Below are 6716 nucleotides of genomic sequence, written 5' to 3'. Positions count from 1 at the left end.
GAGAAGCACATTGGGAGGGCCAGAAAGAAGTCAAGAGCCAGGGCCATTAGGGGGACCACAGCAGGACCAGGAGGAGGGAGGGGTCAGGGCCCAGGTACTAAGACGGTGTCGCGGTCAGGTTTTGCCGAGGCAGAGGTGAATTAGACAACAGTAGCTGGCTGTGCTGCTCAGAGAAGTCAGGGAGACTTAGGGAAAGCCAGGTGTGAATGTTGTCTCGAAGACTGCACAGGCACCTGCTGGGAAGGAGAATCAAGGGGGCCAAGATGCAAAGTCAGAGCCATGGCCCTCGGGACATGGAAGCAGAGCAAGCGGTGATTCCGCACTGCAGAGACAAAGGTTCGTGGCGATGGGATGCAGGGGGACGAGAGACGCATGGAGGTCTGGACAGGAACCTGGGCTAAGGAGCTGGAGCTTCATCTCACCAAGGTGGGGCCCCCTTAGAGCTTGCTGAGAGGGCAAGAGTCATCATCCCACCCTGTCGAGAGCCATGTCTAAGAACGATGCGCAGAGGAGACATACTTAGGAACGGGGCCAATGCACCTTAGATATTAAGGAGGGGGCGGCATGGTCTGGGTTGTCTGGAGCTGGAAGCCCCTGGTGGCATCTTGTGCTCACCGTGGGCTTCTGGGTAGAAAGGTTTGCTTTCCCAGGAAGACAGAGGGGCAGTTTCAGAGGTGGGCGAGGATAATTCAGTTAGGGTAACCTAATTCTGAGAACTGCATAAAAGCACTCAGGATCCCTGGGACTGTCTTCCTTCTTCACATCAGTACTCTCTCCATTCACTGAGCATGCTTTGGGTTGGACTTCGTCCTGGTAGAACAGCCGGTCCACCCTTCTACTTGCTGACTTTTAGCTTGCTGAATGTTATGCACCCAAAGAGAGAGTAAAGGTTAGTGAAGGGGCAGAGGGGCTTTGTACCTGCACTACCCCTATGCTGGTGTCTGCTGACATGGACAGACACTCTTCACCTTCTATTCCTCCATATGTACTGAGTGACTCATGAGTGACAAATGACACGGGATAGCCTTCTCCAAGTCTTGAGGCGATAATATCCCTGTTTTACAGATAAGGAAAATGAGTTTTATCAAGTTAAAAGTTAGATCTCAATCTTGGTCTCACAGAAGTGGATACTGCTGAGTAATTTTTGACACATTTGGCCTCCTCCATATGCCATGACCCGTAGGCAGGGAAGGCCGAAGGTGTCCAACTCCAAATACCCAGCACTCAGTGCTGTTGGTGCAGTGGACTCTGGGCCCAGTCTACACCACCGAGTGAGAGACTAGACTCTGTGCTCAGTCTACACCACTGAAAGACTGCCATGTCTTTACTGGCCATGGGCTTGAGTAAAGATCATCACTTTTGCTTAGTCCCCCACCACCCAATTTTGTGTCACACCCTTGGTTCAATTTTAATCCTCTCATCCTGTGAAGACGGTGACTCTCATCCAGTATTTGTAAAGGTATAAACTAGCAAACGGAAACATGAAAAGACCCACTTCAGTTTATAGGGCTGCCAAGTGGCAGACAGAAATCGAACCTCAAACTTCTGATCCTTCATCTGGAGCAATGAGCCTGCAGACCACGCAGCCGCCACGACGAAGGGCCCTTCTTCCCCATCAGAGTGGTTCCCGTTTCAGGGAGGTGGTCTTAAATAAAACCTAGGGGTGTCCTCCCCTGCTCTACTGCTCAGGGCGTGCCTGTGGGTCGCTGTCCTCACACCCGTGTTGTGGAATGGGAAAGACTCTGCTCGCAAGAGGAAAGAAACAGGCCTGAGAAACGGCCGGGCTGCCTCTTCGACGTCCACGCTTTCTCGCTGCTTCGCTCATTTCTTTCCATCACAGCAGTAGAAAGACTCCAAGCCCAACCGGAGGGGACCTGGGAGATTCTCCTATGGTATTCTGTCCTAGCCATGAAAGTCACTGGGGAGTGGGTAAAAATTAAGTGGTGAAAAATTCTGGTATGGCTTATTGCCATAATGGCTTTCTGGAAAATAACAAATACCTAATTCCCAGTCAAATGTCATTAGGATTTTCCAGGTCCTTTGATGGGGAAAACAAATGCCCTTCCTAGAAATTTGTCATGCTCTGTGGTTTCTGAGAGAGATTCTGGAGACCGCGTAGAAAGATAATGTGGTGATACAAGTTAGGGACCCACGTTGTTCCCCTGCTTGGTCAAACGTGGGCCGGACTCTTCTTAAACAGATGGTAACCGCAAAGCCCGAGCTGGTGTTCTTTCCTGTGTGAGCGAGTGCTCTAGAGTCACTGGGCCCGAGTTCCATCCTGCCGCTTGTGGCTGTGTGTCGGAGAGGCCTTGTTTAAGGTCACGGAGCCCGGCTGCTGCTGTCGGCACAGGGCAGGCGAGGCTGGGACCCCTGGGTGTGTCAGGAGCTTTGCCTGAGTTCCTCCAGGGCCTGCACGCTGCTTGGTGCCTGGCCGTGATCACTGCCCGCTGGCCGTTCTCTTCTTCTGTAAGTGGCGAGGGTCAGCTGAGCTGTCTCCCTGTGAGGACCCCTCCTGCCATGTCCTCGCTTCCTTTCTGAATGGGCTTTAGGAGGAGAATGCTCTCCCAGGTGGCTTTGTGTCTCCAGGAAGCCCTACAATGCCCAGGAGGCGCTGCGAGGGCCAGGGAGACGTCTGAGCTTTGTGGGGAGAGGACGGCGACGTGGGCCGTGCGGGGCTGGAGTGCCCGGCGGAAGACTCCCCGCCTTTCTTGGGATAATTGAAATCATGTCAATTCATTTCCTTCTTGGCTGGACAGAAACATGTTTTTCAATAGTGAACAAATCTTGAGGGAATCCATTGACCTGAGCAGTCATATAATGCGTGCAGTTAATGGACAAAAAATGATATTCATCTTCAGTTTATAATAGCATTTTCCTCGGCGGCACCTAAACGTGGGGGGGTGGCGAGGGACGCGCCGGGAGCCACAGCCTCACCCCCGGCAGACGCTGACCTTTGTTGTATCTAACAATTATTGGATCTATGGTGAAATAAAATAAAAACCAACACAAGTTTTGACACTAAGATAATAAATTATAAATTATGGAAGTCTACGCCACCGAGGATCTTGTAAACAACAGGCTGGTCTCTTAGCAACAGACCAAGGAAGAGTAGGTTGTGGATAGGAAGGGAGCAGACGGATTGTTTTGCAGCGATTACCAGCGAGGACCAGGAACAAGGTGGAACACCTGCCTGAGGCCCCGTCTCTGCCCAGACCTTCTTTCTCCTATGGCCAGCTGGGGACCAAAGACTGTCCTGGCATCCAAAAGCCTCTTCCTCACCCATCCAGGTGGTCCAGCTCCAAGGAGAGAACAGACGAGGTGGATCCAAGGAGTCAAGGAGTGGACGGAGGGTGTCCAGCGCGCCCGTGAGGGACTTGGACCTGAGCCAAAGATCAATACGTGCTCATTTGACACTGACAGAAATTAGCCACCCTAAAGGCGGGGAGGGGACTCCTTTCTTCCCTGCCCCCACCCCTTGGCTTTTAAAATCTCACTTAGGGTGGTTGTCATGAAGGAATGTAGACAAGACTTTGACAATGTGCCAAAATGGTTTATTTTTAAATGTTCCCGAAAGCACCAGAATATTAAGTTGGAGCAAATGTTGCTTGGAAGAGCGTAGGGGTTGTGGTCACGCAGACAGCCAAGCAGGGGCGATGGGCTTGAAGGTTTGCAGACTTTAATTAGCAAAGGCAGGGCAGCTTGAGGATCAGTCACCTGGAAGCAGTTTTGAAAGTACGTGTGTGAGTGTGTGCGCGCCAGTGTGAGCACTTCTCCATGGCAAGGCATTTTCCAAGTTGGGTGGGGAGGGAGAATTTCTTTAATTAATTAGATGTTTACCTCTGGCATCTTCCCTGGGTGGTTTAGATGATCACCTGCCGCGTGTTTGGATGAGCGTCCATACAGCCTCTCAGAGTGGAATTTTCCTAGAAAAAGCACAGGATCCTACCAGCAAAGGGCCTCTCTCTTTGTGATGGAAACAGCCAGTTGTGCATTATCTAAACCACAAAGCAAGGGACCTGCCGGTGCCAACTTAGGACAGTAAGAAAGAATGGCACGGGGACTCTGTGACCTGTGCTCCCTGCAGCCCACTGACTTTGTGCATTTTATTGTTTCCTAATAAAGCTGGCCAGCTAAATTATGACTACTCATGATTCATTTGGCCTGTCGGTTTAAACTTTTCACATGTATAAATTTGTCATTTGAAAAGAAAGAGAAAATTCCCTGCCATTCCCCAGGGTCTCATTTTTGGGGGGCTCTTCTGATACCTGGAACAGAGGCTGTGACTTCCGCAGTGATTAGCTCCCATCCGGAGGTTTTAGAACGCATTTGTGCTGAGAGCAGTCTGCCGGGATGCAGTTCTATCTGGGGTAATGGCCTGGCCCCGTGGGGCCTAGGCTCTGGATTTGCAAGACGCCTGTCAAGGCCCCCTGGGTATGAGCCCCTCCACAAACATGGCGAGCACCCCCCGCTGCACCGGGATGAGGGCATCAGCACCCGGCCCTACAGATGGAGCCACATAGGCCACAATGGCAGCTCCTTTGCCTAAGCCTCATGCCAGAGCCGATCCCACGCCCGGAGGGAATGACGTCACCGTTTGCGCTCTCGCCCTGCCCTGCAGGAGGTCATGGCCAGGCTCTGCACAGGGTCTTTGCCTTCCCCTCTAACAATTATCAAAATTTTCATAATAATGATCATCTCCCCTCCCCCTCCCCCTCCCCTTCTTCTCCTCCTCTTTTTTCTTCTTCTTCCTCTTCTTCTTCACAAATAAATACACCATGATGTATCAAGAAAAATCAGCAACACCCAGGATGTAAGTTTCCAGGCAGCTCTCCCCTCATTGTCTCTCCCAGGCCCCAAAGCATATCCCCTAAGGGTTTTAGAAGGTCATTTTGGAGCTGAGTTTTCACTGCTAAAGAGCCCGTGCGCATGGAAACAAGGCAATCTTTTCTTCCTCTTTAGTTTGTTTTTTGCTGGCACATCTTGAGCAATTAAAAAATAACCCATGCCTTAGATCCATCTCAGGTTCACGTCTCCTGTCCGCAACGCAGGGAGAATGCCAAGCTCTGAATTACCTCCTTTCGCTCTCACTGCCAAACCCGAGGTCCTTGCGTCAGGCTGGAGTGTGGGGTCCTAACTGGGACATAAGCAAATCGAGGAAGTTCCGAGCGTGTGGGAAAATGAATTCTTTCTTTTCCTGTTGGATCAGATTCCTGCATTGCCACGAGATTCCCATGACGTGTGTGCACAACAAGGTTGCTAGGTCCTGCAATGGACGCGGCATGAAGGGAGGTTGAGACTTACAGTGGAGGCGCCTGGAGCCGGACAGAAAGGCACCCAGAGACCGCTGGAGTGAGTGGAGAAGTTTCTCCTCCGAAGAGGCCTCGTGTCAACTGCAGGCCAGGAGATACCCTGGGGACAATTCCCTCCTAGTACCTGGAGGGCCCATCACCCAACCCACTGGCCTCACCACCTGCCCTTGACAAGCGGTGGGGACGGGCAGCAGAGAGCGAGCGTTGCTGCTGCTGCTCAGGTTTCCTCTGGGTGGCAGGACCCGGGCCTCGCCCCGTGCAGCTGCCTTCCCACCACCCCTCCGGGCCGGGCTCCTCGCCCCACAATGCTCTGCGCCCTGGCAGCCGTTCAGCAGAAGACTAAACAGTTGGCCCCGTTTCAACACGGCTGCCAAGATTTGGCAACCAGAGAGTTGCAGGGAGGCAGCAGGCTGCTAAACCCTTTCACATTTTTAATTAGATCCACACACCCATGTCTTTGAGCTATCATAAATATACAGATGACATAGAGAGTATTATTCAGGGTTAATAAAAAAAAAAAAGGGAAGCAAACTCTACCAGGGTGTATCTTATCTTAGGAAAATAATTTACCTAGCACTAGTTTGGGGGCTGAGGAGGGAGAAGAGAGAGCAGAGATGTTCACCTTGGTGGACCATGTCTGCCTGAACATCTTCCCAGCATCTGAAGCCGTCACCTCCAGTGTGACTGTGGTCTTGCCTTTGAGAACATCACCAGGAGGGGGCATTCTTGGAAGGGCTCAGTCACAGGGCAGCCCTGAATGCTGGCCCTTGAGGAGCTGTCCCGGAAGCCCCCTGCCTCCTTGCTTGTTCAGGTCACCGCAGAGCTGTTATCTGCGCCTCTGCCCAGGTTCCATATTCAGGGCTGCCCTCCTGTTTCTCTCCCTGTACCTCCTTCTCTGCTTTGCCTTGGCCTCCTTCAGTGTGAAGCCGTTTCCACTGCTTCTTATTTTTCTGACTCTTGGGCCACCCTGTGCTCCGCTGCTGGCCCTGCTGAGAGCCAGCATCCCCCGCCCCTCAGCTCCAGGTGATTCTTCAGAAGACGGGAGAGAATTCCAAGCCTGGGGCCAGAGCTGCAGACTGCAATGGCATTTTGCTGTGTGGCTTGGGACGTCTGATTTCAAAGCCTTTCACTTTGGTTCTTTCGAATCTTTTGGAATTTTTGGAATCTTTCGAAAGATTCTAGTAGAGTTCTGATCACAGAGTTTGGCTCTGGGGTTCAAATCAGGCCACGTGTGCAAGACCCACAATACAGTGAGCACCCAATAGTACTGGAACATTCACAGTAGCACACATGCCTCTTAGAGGACAGCTGCCAATCATCAGCGCCACCATGAACAGCAGTGCTGGCTCTTCTTGGAATTTGTGGCTCCTGCCCTGTCTGTCCTCTCCTCTGTGGCCAAGACCACCC

At 52.0% G+C, this 6716-nt stretch overlaps 1 long non-coding RNA gene across 1 annotated transcript; it reads right to left on the bottom strand.

Moving 5' to 3' along the window:
* Positions 1–3444: 3444 nt before the first annotated feature.
* Positions 3445–5582, bottom strand: LOC306653143. Its single transcript, XR_013761649.1, has 3 exons — positions 5302–5582; positions 3838–3923; positions 3445–3714 (listed from the first exon to the last, which is right to left on the bottom strand). It is a non-coding gene; the product is annotated as an uncharacterized lncRNA (long non-coding RNA).
* Positions 5583–6716: the final 1134 nt, after the last annotated feature.

This window comes from Sciurus vulgaris (genome assembly GCF_902686455.1).
Source record: "Sciurus vulgaris genome assembly, chromosome: 2".
NCBI classification, from domain to species: Eukaryota; Metazoa; Chordata; class Mammalia; order Rodentia; family Sciuridae; genus Sciurus; species Sciurus vulgaris.
The sequence above is the reverse complement of the archived record's forward strand: the minus strand, read 5'-3'. Positions and strand labels throughout refer to the sequence as shown.